Source organism: Sceloporus occidentalis, unplaced genomic scaffold, assembly GCF_023333645.1.
Source record: "Sceloporus occidentalis isolate IW3139 unplaced genomic scaffold, rSceOcc1.0.p SCAF_279, whole genome shotgun sequence".
Lineage (NCBI taxonomy): Eukaryota > Metazoa > Chordata > Lepidosauria > Squamata > Phrynosomatidae > Sceloporus > Sceloporus occidentalis.
The window spans coordinates 162,313-175,056 of record NW_028317259.1 but is presented as its reverse complement, the minus strand read 5'-3'; positions in this window follow the sequence as shown (position 1 = coordinate 175,056).

Here is a 12,744-nt window from a genome sequence, read left to right as displayed (position 1 = left end):
GCCTATGAAGCTCAACTTGTTTCAGTTGGTTTTTACTAACTGGACACAAAGTATCAAGTTGAGTTTAGTTACAGAAGCCAACTTGATTGAGTTGGCCTAAATGGGACAAGTTGCAGGCTCATAAACATCTACGTAGTCCTGAGTAGACTCCCAGTATTTTAGAGCTTAGCTCAACATGTCTCTCATCTTGCATTGAGAAAGGACAGCATCTTCTCAAATGGGCTTCAACTGGAGAAAATCACCTTCCCACCTCAGCAGAAGGCAAATTTAACCCCAAAACTCACCGAACTCTCAATAAAGTAGAGGACAAACTTGACTGCTAACATGGATGGAAACTTGAGATACAGCTCGACGACCAACATGACCAATTTGATTGCAGTAGAATCTACAGAACTCGACGGGAAGCTCGGAATCTTTCGGCACTAATGTCATTTGGTTTAAATTCACAGCATCTTATCGGTTAGGAAACAGGCAACTTTTGTTTCCTCGAGTGGGCTAAGACTTCTTTTTATTTAATACTTTATAAGATCACTAAGCTAAGTAGTAAAGTTTAGAAGCTAGTTTCCAAGTTGTTTTACCATCCCTTTAAATATCTTTCGCTGCGCGTTTGTCCTTGTTTCACAGAGAACGGAAATGTGGTGGAAAAAACATACAAAGGATGCTCCCAAGGTCTTCTGTGCAACGAGACAATGTATGTGAACCAAGGAAACAGGAAAACGTACATCAGCTCGCAGTGCTGCACCTCAGACTACTGCAACACCGGCACGTATTACGGTGAGGAGCCTCGGCACGGCCGGGGGACCCCAAGTCTATGGGTTTGGAAACTAATTGCTGTAACAATGTGGATTTGACGTTTTACTAACTTCCATCTACATTATGAGGGGCCGACCCCAGTAAGCTTCTCCTACATGATGGGCTATGTAATGTAGAGTTAATGTGGGTACAAAATTAGTGTAATATTGGTTGTTTTTGTCCTCTGGTCCAGCTCGAGTTCCAGTGGCTGCTTTGGATTGTTTGACCTGCGTGGGGGACAACTCTTCTTGCGCATTGCAAAACCTGACATCCATTAAGTGTACCGGGGTACAGGATCGGTGCATGACAATCACTACTGTATACGTCAAAGGTGAGAGACCCCCCAAAAAACGAGGGTGTTAAGAAGCGCCTAAACCACAATGTAGAATAGAAGCCACAAGCAGACAGAAAACTATTCTAAATTCATGGGCAACACATCAGTGGATATGTCTACGTATACACGGCGCACATAAACAAGTATATACAACATAAGCATACAAATATTAACATCATGCCATGTTCAGTAACGTACAATGAGCAAAAACAACACAGAAATAGAATGCAGATAAACTTGGACGCAATGGCTCAGAAGGAGAACTTCTTGTCTATCACAGCTTGTGGTTCAGCAGATGGCTTAAACTCCACTTCTTAAGATCCAGCAGGGTAATTTAACATTATTCAATAACATTATTCTTCCTTCTACAGGAACAAGTTCAAATTCGGTGATTAAAGGCTGTGGAACGGGTAACCTTTGTGATCGGAAGCTGGAATATAACACCGGGAATGGCCTGCTGTATACGGGCGTATCGTGCTGCGGAAAGAATAATTGTAACAACAGGACGCAAACAGGTAACTCGGTAACAACCTACTGGTAAGGAAAGCATTGACTATTGATAACTCAACACCAATACCATCATCTGATGGTCCAACACCTGTACTGGCCTACTGGTAAGGAAAGCATTGACTATTGGTAACCCAACATTGATAATATCTTCTGACTAATACTGCCGATGACAGACAGTGGTTAAGTAATAATGTAGATTAATCCACATTCCCATTCCCAAAAACGCAGACACCTCCATACTGCCTCTACTATACGTTAGTCCCAGACGTAGTGGGAATGGAAACATGGTGAAGGGAGCAACAACTTCAAAGGAATTGTTCTAGGGACTTATCTAATGCTCTGGGTGCTCTGCTGCTCCTCCACAAATGTTCTTCTGTTTAGTTTTAGAGTCAATGTCAATTCCCAAAAATGTTTATTTGTGATCTCTGTCATCCGCAGTCTCAGTAGATCAGAAGCCCAATGGCCTTGAGTGCTATGCGTGCAACGAGACAGGCAAAGGCGAGTGTCGGACCAATATCACCACAGTGAAGTGTACAGGAAACATGATGATGTGCATGGACGTCACAGGTGAGACGCAAAGGCTTCATGAGAAATTATTCTCCACTGTAAGGATAAATGAGTCATAAAACAACAACTGAATCAGGAGCTAATGCTTTTGCGGGACCCAGATAGACGTGTAGATCAGTTCAACCGCTACAGCTTGTATGTGGAGGACCAAAGCCGTGCTCCAGAATGGGGCTGGATGTTTATGAAGGGTGTTCCGCAATCTCCAGTTTGTGTCTTGTTAGCCAGAAAAGTATATTTTGCTGTAGTCGGTACCTTGACAGGTCCTTGAGAGGGTAGAGTAGATATACTATCCTATACCCGATGGACATGGACTAAAAATGACCAGGGCTGGTGATCAAAGACGGTTTGATGGGAATCATCAAGCTTCATGAGTTCCAAGTATGATGAAGTTCCAAGTATTTTATGTCATGTTGCCATTTATCCATTGACTAAACAGAACATGGAAACTTTAGTCAGAGTTGAAACCTTTTATTGGGCCAACACAGAAAAAGATAAAGAATGAGTAGAGAAAAATATACGTGACCCTACATCTTTCTGTGTTGGTCCAATAAAAGGTATCAAATAGATCGGTCTCCTTACTTGAATAAGAATCACCTTTGTAGGAGACTGTTAAGAAATGCCTAATCCTAATCACTAATTGCTGATTATTTTCACATTATTTGACCTTGATTGTGTCTTTGCAGGATTTCCACGGGCAAACATACTAATGCGTGGATGCTGTTCTAAGGATGTGTGTCTTGGTCTATCAGCATCTTTAGCGATCCAAGCCAGTCAGAAGCTCTTCTGCTGCTCAGGAAATCTTTGCAATAACGGCGATATTGCGTCGTATTTCAGATCCAGCTCAACCACGGCACTGAACAATGTATATTTATTGGGAATGGCTTTGCTCTGTGTGACGAGAGGTCTCAGGGTACTCCTGTGAAGTGCCAAAAAGATGCACACCATCAGCGTCAGAACACACCATGCGGGAACGTTCTACACCACATCTAAATCAGAATATGGTATCCATTTTAACACATAATAGACTGTGAAGGTCACCAATATAACAGCTATTCCTAGAGAAACTCAACAATTGCATGAAGATTAACTTTTACCCCAAGGGTTCTTGTTTAGGAGCGCCAGTCCATTTTTTGGACCTGATCTAGACATACAAGGTGAAGGAATCTGCAATACTGCTGAAAACATGGTCCACTGAACAAAAACGTTAATCCCGGGCGAGCGATCTGAACCAAGATATGACAGCTAAAATCACAGACCATATACACCATCAAGAGTAAATCCACAACAAGCAGCAATCATTAGCATTCAGATGTCGCTTCAAGTTATCTCCAAACCCATAGGTGTGAAACGAGGCTGCTGCATACAGTGATATCATTTGTTGAATGTAATTTTTTTTTTTCATTGATTTTAAAATGTTGCAATAAACTTTTTTGGAACTTCTTATGTAATGTTATGATGGCTACATAGAGATACGTTGCCTTGGTAGAGGGAATGTAATTTCCTTTAATTGTTTCGGAATGTTTTCTCCACCCAAGTTTGAGTCCGTCCTAACCATCTCCACCATGCCAGACCTCATTCCACTACATGTCCTGCCTATGCCGCCAGTGTATTATAACGAGGGACACGCAACATGTTTTGATCAATTACTAAGCCACTTGGGAAGGAATGTGTAAAGCTGTAAATATTGAAATAAAAATGTAGACATATTTTAAATAGCCATATGAAGAGCTTTAGGGGAAACTTTTTCCCCGCTAAGAGCAAATACCAAGAGACCGCTTATTACTATTAGAAGAACAGTATGTTCTTCACCGTAAGGGCAGCAAAGCTCCGGAATTCACTAACTATGGAGGAGGGGGGAGGCTTTTAAGAATAAACTGGGTTGCTTCTTTGGTAAAAGGTATTCATCATCACATCACGTAATTTAAAATGTGCCGATCCAGGGGCTTTTCCAACTGGTCGTGGAGTCATGATGGATTTCATTCCCACTTCTCGGCAAAATTGGTAAGTACCCACGGGATCAATTTTTCGTTTATTATGATGAATTCGGATGCAATGTAATGTTAGTAATGTGCAAACTCGGATCTCTACTGTATAGTAATATTATTTTTAATTAACAAACTGTCATTGAAAATAAAAAGACTCTTCCAAAGGTGGTGTCTCTCTTTCGTGGTATTAAACTCCAAATGAAATCATATTTATAATGAAACATTTCATGTTTTTGCTTCTAATGCTAGTAAAACATTGTTATGAAAAGCAAATAAAAGCCAATGAAACATTAGATATATTCCCAATACTCGTGTAGTCTTCTCCACTCCATTCATGTCTCTCCTACATAACTATGACCTCAAAATAAGGGTGAGAAGATATCTCGTCTCCGCACCTTGATTGACTTCCTTGAACTTCACAGGTTTTGCTATAATATATCATGATACTAATCATAATAATAATTGTCATGCATTGTCATAATAATAATAATTGTCATGCAGGTGGTGGCATGGCCCAGTGATGCTCACAGACCGTCCCTCCTGGTCTCGCGGAGCAGCCGTCTTTACATGAGCACTTAGTGTGAGTCCTGTCTCAGCAGACAGAGACCAGCGATCTCCAAAGCTACTGAACCGCAGAATCTTTGCGTATAAACCATGTCGAGTTTACCCAAACGGACAAAAGGGTTGACGTGGTATGACTGAGGACTCAGGATCTCAGACAGGCATTAATCTCGCTATTCCTACGACCTGCGTCTGCTTCGATTCTGCTAAAAATGACAGATTAATCTCATCGTAGGTCGCCTGTCGGGAGGGAGCTCAGACACTCCGTGGCTCTCTGCAGATGGGACCCAGACAGCCTTATGTTTATGTCGACAAAGTTGGATAAAAGGGTTTGATTTTTTTTTTAGCCAAATGAAAAAATAAAACAAGGTTCTGACATGGGCACGGTCTTAGAGGGGTTGTTAGGGGTGCCTGGAAGGAGTAGTTGGGTGAAGGCCAAAGAATCTGTGAGATTTGTAGTCAACCGAGTCAAACTGATACATTGTGTCATTAACGTACCGCTCACACTCTTACCATATGGTGGTGGGGTGTGAAATTCTTACCCGTATTGGGTGTTTAGTGTATATATTCACACTTACTAATGTTTTAGCGTGAGTTTGTTGTGACACCCATCACAGTTGTGATGTCACGACGCACTTTGTCCATGAAGTCACGTCATTGCCCCGTCTACCTTACATGTGGGCATTGTGGTCTAAAGTCATCTTCTGTCCATGTAAGACCCCAAGCCCACCTTAAATTGATCATGAACAGTTGCCAGCAGTCGTGGAAATAAGGACATTGATTAGAACAGCCAAAATTAGGGACATAAATCTGTTGGTAAACAGGGGTGTGTATGTGTTACATACTGCGCATGTTTACAGGGTATATGGCATGTGAGGTATGCACGGGTCTGTGGTGAGAATCATACATTTCTTCTGAGTCTAGCATCACCCCTGGCAGTAGTTAACGAGAACAGTAAATTTTCATGATGTCACCCACTGACGCTATTAGAACATAAGGAGTCAATACCTTTATTATAACGTTACTCGCTTTGGATCTCAGCCAAACTATAAAATGGCCAAAATATGCAATTTTTTTGCAGTAAAAACACAGATTGCCCAATTCCATCTTTGCCTCTCTAGTCTTATATGGAAAATATATAGATTGTGGAAGGCATCTGTTCCGGTTGGAAGTTCAAGTACAAGGAGCCGCATCTATTGACCATTAAGGAGTGGGTCTTGTATAATAGCAGGCTCTGTGTGAATGGTAGACACCGGTGTCTCTGGCTTGTCTGACAGTGAAAAAAAAATTTCCAGAGCCAAAAATTTGTTTTTCAGCCTTTTTGTGCCAGGAAGTGGACGTCGTTACTTCGTCGAGGCAGTCGGGGTGTGTCTTCTTTTTATCACTAAACCTGTTCTAAGTTATGTCTTTTTTTCTCATCACAAGAGTTGGTTTTTCCATGTAAGATAAGGCAACCTCTCCCCCCCCTCCTTCTAACCAGAGAGGTTCTAGAATTGAATGGAGGGAGAAAGCTCGGGGGCTTGTTGGATGCATTCAGATATGGCCATTGCCTGGGCAGCTTGTCTTCTTCTCATCAACGTCTATCAAGGTGAGTGGACTTTGTCAGTCTTACCCTTTGGAGCCTCGGTGCTTTATGATTTATATTTTAAGTATGCAGAGACCTCTTACACACCCAATGCCAATAACTACCTAAAATGTAGTATTTTTCGTGTCCTCTTTATGTGTGCGGTGACATTTAAGTTGGACCTGGTGGGTCTATCATTGGCTCGGTCTTATGTGGTCTTCTGGCCTTTGCTTTATAGCCGGTACCTAACTGTTTCCAGGACCTTTGACCTGGTTTAACTTATGGAGAGTAAGTACACAGCAGAGGGCCACTTGTTCCAGATTTTTTCTCTGCTATCGGGGGCCCGGTTGCAGCTTCATCCCTTGAAATAGCAGCTATATTGCACAGGTGGACATGTCAAGAAGAATCTAGTATCCAGGAGATTGCGACAGAGGTTACTACACTAATTAAGGGTGACAACATTTGAATTGCACTCTCTAGGATGATATGCAGATATGATAATGAATCTTAGTAGAGCTGACATTTTATTCTTTCCCAACAAAAATGATGGACGAGGCAAAATGTTACATAATCAAAGAATTATTTCAGGGAAGAGAATGGGCATTCAACAGAACTAAGAATGTTCTTAGAACCTTGACAGTAAGAGAGTTTGGAATATCTGGGTTGACGCCACTGGCACAAATGACACGTACTCCAGAGATGTCTTTGCTTGCGATGATGTGTTTGTTTATATTAATTCTTCAGGTTAATAGGCAGAGCCTTATCTATTAGAGACACAACTGTATTAAAATAATGGAATGTGGTCAAAGAAAATTAGATGGTTTTAATAACTTGTCTCGTAAAGAACAGTTAAAGCGCCTTCTATGATGCTATTTTTTCGCTTTGTGTTTTCGAGTGATTGCCTTTTGTTTTAATGGGATCTGTTTTTTGTGATATCTGTGACAAAAAATAACATTTACGATACTGTTGTGTTGAAACATTTTAAATGGCTTGGTTTCCATGGTGACTGCCCAGAGTCTATCCGTTAAAAAACAACTTTAATATATGGTTTGCTGCTTTGGTACCTGCTACTTCTGAACTGTTTTCACATGATTTTATGTTTAAAAGTATCCATTTATAATTACCTTTAACATAACACGCTGTGCAGTGCTGTGATTCAATGCACAGGGTATGACAATTCCGTTTGACAGCATGCAATGACATGCTGGCATTCCGTCAACGTGTTGCTTGGATCTCCTGGACTAAGGTCTTTCTATTTTTTTTTACCCAAAGGACTACGGCAGTCATAAGATTTCCAAGGTAGAAATATTTCTGCTTTCTCGCCCCTGGCTCATTTCTCTTACAAGAATGGCTGAGTTGGCCATAAATAATGGATACTGAGCTAACTCTAGCCCTTCTAGATGAATAATAGAGTTGTGAATCTAAGAGGAGTCCAACGACTGATTAAGGTTTGAGTCTTTACAGCAAAACGGGCAGACTAGACGGGGGCCAAATGGGGCCGATCTGCTGGAGCCAGAGCTTTACTGTTGGTTGGTGTTCCATAATGCTGAGTGGAGCTTAAATGGAAATCTCAATTGCAAATACCTGTTTTATCGACAAAAACCCAATGCAAGACCTTGTTGGAATGGGCTCCATGGGCAATATAACATTCTTTCTATATAATTTACCTTTAACGGCCAATCCAGAATGGATATATATATAAAAAAACAGCAGTGACCACAAAGGATCAAAGCAGCCACAGGATGTAAAATACGCCACAGATTTATAACCACGTCCTAAATGCTCAGGTATTTGGTTGAAACGTTTGGTTTCGATGACATTAAATTTTGGGTGTGCCTTAGGATCACGGGACGGAAGTATGGTTAATTACTATACGTTGGTGATAAACGGGTCATGGAGCGTCGCGAGCTTGTGTTCATGTATAAAGTATTTGGAAGTTATCTTAAGTACATATATATCCTATGGCTCGGGTGCGTACAAATGTCTAATCTATATTCTTGTTTGGAGGAATTCCACAAAGATCTATTCAGAAAGTTTATGTCGCTCATACATCACTGTTGAAGGTCTACCTATGGTCGAAGGCACATTCGTCTTAATGACCATGTCTTCATCTTAAGGACATCGCCAATGACCAGTTGATGGTCAAAATGAGGTCTCCCTGCCAGAGCTACACAATGGGCCCATATCTGGTATCTGGGGCATTGCTGAACACAATGCTATTTTTAAAGGGTACTGATGATGTCACAAGGTGTCATGGTATAATGATGTCATATGTTCCTACACTGGACATAAGGGGTCTTGGAGTGAGCTTCTAACATGGTGGTGCTGAACTTACCAGCAAGTTCATATCAGCTGTAGCGTTCTTCCTGGATCCATTAGGTATTGTAAAGACCCCCCCCAACTCCAAAAGCCACATGGCACACATACAATCCCTTAATGTGTTATTTCACAATGTATTGTGTGAATGATGTCTTCTTGACGTAAACGAAATGCCTTAATGACTGACTCCTTTTCACAAGCAGCGAACTGTTACGGTTGAGGAAAGGTCATACAATAAAGGCATTACCGATGTATTTGTAAAAATGTCAGGCATGTACTTTTTTGCCTTTTTGTTATCTTAAGCCCTCGCAAGGAAGCTTTTTAACAACTACTAGCCAGCCATACCCACAAAGCTAGCATTAATTCCCAAAATAACCCATGGCTTTTATTAAACACACGCCACCTTAATGTCATTGCCCCGCGGCAGGAGGCACACCTAGGAACCCCGGAGCTTTACGATTTGTTAAATATTTCCTTCTGCAAAATCATTACCGAAAAAAACAAACATAATGTAACATTGTTTTATTAACATTCTATGAGCAAAGATTCTAACAGATACATGGGTAAGTGTTTACTGATTTATGTTAATTAATAGAATATTAAGAAACCATATTTTTAAATGGACCTCCAAATTAAATGAGAGACTCATTGGCTCCTAGAACATTAAGTAAATACCACATTGTTCGTCCATGTGACGGGCAGTGGCTACAATATCTAATTTTCCAATTATTTTGATATTTATGCATTTTTCATTTAGAATTCCAACTTACATTAAATCAGTTTTGTGGACTGAATCATATTGTTACTGAGTTTAATCCCAATTAAAAAACTATTTGTTGTCCTAGGAATGGAGATGGATCGTTATCTCGTGGTCTAACCAATAAAGTGATTTTTATTTTTATTTTAGAGCTTATTTAACCCTTCAAGTTCTATAAGCTCATAAACACGTCCTTCAAAGCAGAATTAATAGCCACTCATTCCCGGGCCCCTTAATAAGTTTATATCCTCGAAACAGGCTCATCCGGTAAACAAAAGATCAAGAACATTCTTAATCACGCTCCTTTACTTGGTTATTAAATCCTTCATCTTTATTTTATAATTAATTTTACTGTAATCAGATTCGCGGAAAAGCATCAGCTCACCGTACAAAACTATTTTTTTTTTAAATGGGAAATTGAAATTTGGCCAAAATGCTGTAAAACCCTTTTTGTTGCGTTTCATCTTCCTTGACATAATAATAATTAATTATGAAGTAGTTTAAAAAATTGTTAAAATAGAGCATTGAAAAAAGGCTGGTTAACAGGATCGATATTGCTATTAAGTTCTATATCTATTAATCTAATTATGATGGGGATAAAAAAAATGTTTAAATATGCACTTTGATGCAAAAATCGTAACTTTGATCATAAATGAAGAGTTCGCTTTTAACATTTTTTATTTTTTAAGAAAATGCATAAATGAAAATAAATTTTATTTTACAATGTTAGGTAAGGCAGTAATAGAGCAGTGCATTGTGTCCAGTCAGACATGGTGTCCTGTGAGGCATTGTTTCCGGTGGCTCCTGCCTTGCGGTGATTCCCATGGACCGAATGGGTCACGTACCTGCGCCACGTGGGGTGGGAATGAACCAATGAAACCATTCTGCACCTGCACCTTTTGTATGAATAGGTTCTAAAATAAGACACGAGCTATTGCTTTATTCCAATGTATCCAAATGGGGGATGGAGCCAACAATGAATATGTTCTGTTTGTTCTCTGCATTAGAACAGAACAATAGTAGATACAATTTAACAATAATATAGGTTGCATACTTTGGGAGTCAGGTTTGGAGTGGAAAAACCTACAGATGCAACTGCTCCAAGGCAAGCCCTGTGGTTGATTCCGACTTTGATAGCCCCAAAAAAAGACTCATGTACGTTAGGGCTTGTAAACTGCTTCTATTCCACACAGAGGGCTAATGATTTACATATAACGGTGATGTTGCATGTAAATCCGGTGGAAATAGGCAGACAAGAGTCCTCTAATCAGGATTCAGGGTGACCGAAGGACCTCAGTAAGTTGGTCACGTATAATGTCTTTTATCTTGGCTTCTCCTCATTGGTAAGCGCGGCCATTCTAGAACCCATTTCTAACAGTCATTGTTTTTCCTGTGCAGTGTTCGGTTTGCGGTGTTTGCAATGTATTGGCAACGCGGCCAGCTGCCGCATGTCTGTAAGGACATGTCCCTCTTATGAGACAACCTGCGTCTCTCTGGCATACAAAGAAGCTCAAGGTAAGTCCTTATATCTGGATACAAGTCCTTATATCAGGACGCCCATAAGGAAATGTCCATCATACTAGGCACAAAATATCACTTGTGATGGGAAATACAAGATTTAGATGTTCCAATTCATGATGACCTTAACGGAATAACCGGCATCGCTGGTGGGTCAGACAATTAAGGTAAACCACTGACAGTTATACTGATAGAGAGTGGAGCAGATGAGATTGCGTAGGGTAAGAATGAGTGGACATGGGAGAAACCATCATGCAGTGAGGACATTCAACGGTTCCAAGGTGTGTATGTTTATGCAGAAACTATGTAGATCCGAATTATAATACTTGTTCCAGAAGCGACACCAGTAGTGGTCTTCTCGGCCATACATGCCTAGTTTCAGGAATGGCATTATCAGAATAAGAGCTGATAATATATGAAAATAGCAAAATGATGAGTCCCCTATGTTGGGAATTCGTAGAAAGACACAACTTTTGAGGGCAACGAAGATAAGCTATTGATAACAAGAATGTTTTGTAACATATGATATCAGTCAAGTTTGTGGGAATGGGGCTACAGTCACCAGAATATGCTTCTGGATGTCAGTAATTGTGATACCTTTAAACATTCTAAGAACCATCGGACCGAATATTAAGATGAGGACCAACATTAAAACATTGACAAACACATCCTGAGCATACTCATTCTGTTAAGGAGTTTACTCCCTCACCGTATAAATAGGCCTCTCTTTGTTTGACTGGAGAACTCTTTCCTTCTGGTGTTATCAGGCTTTAGGTCTAGTGACACTCTTATGAAGGGCTGCTCCACTCCTGAGCTGTGCAACCAGACGTCGGCCATTGACATTGGGAGTCGATCCATTTACATGAGTGCAACTTGCTGTGAGAAGGACTTATGCAACATCAACCGTTTCTCCAGTAAGTAGCAATTGTTTACTATGGTTACATGCTTTGACTAGCATTCAACTTTACTTATGTTGTACTCCATGGAGGGATCATCACAAATCTGAATTTTTTGTTTGCTCCTCAAGTATATTCCAATCCGCCATTTGTATACATATTGCTAATATTTCATCCTGGAGTGGAATTATTGAGGGTCGTTGAGCTTATTTCATAAACCTCTGGTCTTTATTCTATCAGCTACTCCTGTATTTTCCAACCGGCTGCAGTGTTGTAGAAACACAACATGTTCTGATACCATTTTCTGTGATGGCGTCAACAACTGGTGTGTGGATGTGGCTAGCAAGAACGTTTCAGGGGGTGAGTACCGGGTATAAGCCCCACTTGCCAGATATTTCGTATCAAGGGTTCCTCTCTGAAGGTATTTTGCATTGGGTTGCATTGGGTGTGTTGTGGTAGTTTCAGTATCACTTTGTCCTTACAATTCGAATGTCAGTTCTTTCTAATTAAAACTGTGACAGGCGAGGTGCCCGGGAGGCTATTGAATAAAATCTCCTGGCCTCGTTCTTGTTGCGATACATTAATTTTGTTGTTGCTTATTTGAGGTGCTTTTTTGAAGTGTGCACCAGAACTCTCTAGCCGTGAAATTGGCCAACCAATCAAACACTGCTGCAAACAGAGCAGAGGGGATCTCCAAAAATGAAGAACCTAGGTACAGCGAGAGCGGGCAAAAGTTTGACTAGCTATTTGGGAACTTTGTCTACACCTCACGTTACGTTACTGAGAGGAACTCTCAGCTTTAGAAGCTATGTCAATTCAGCAAAAGGTTCTTCGTTTAACTCAGAAGGAACCCAGTCCTCCGTAGGATATCAGCTCCAAGTCAAGCTCCAATTTGCAGTCGAGTTCAGCATTGACAAAAACTTTACGGGACACAAGAGAGG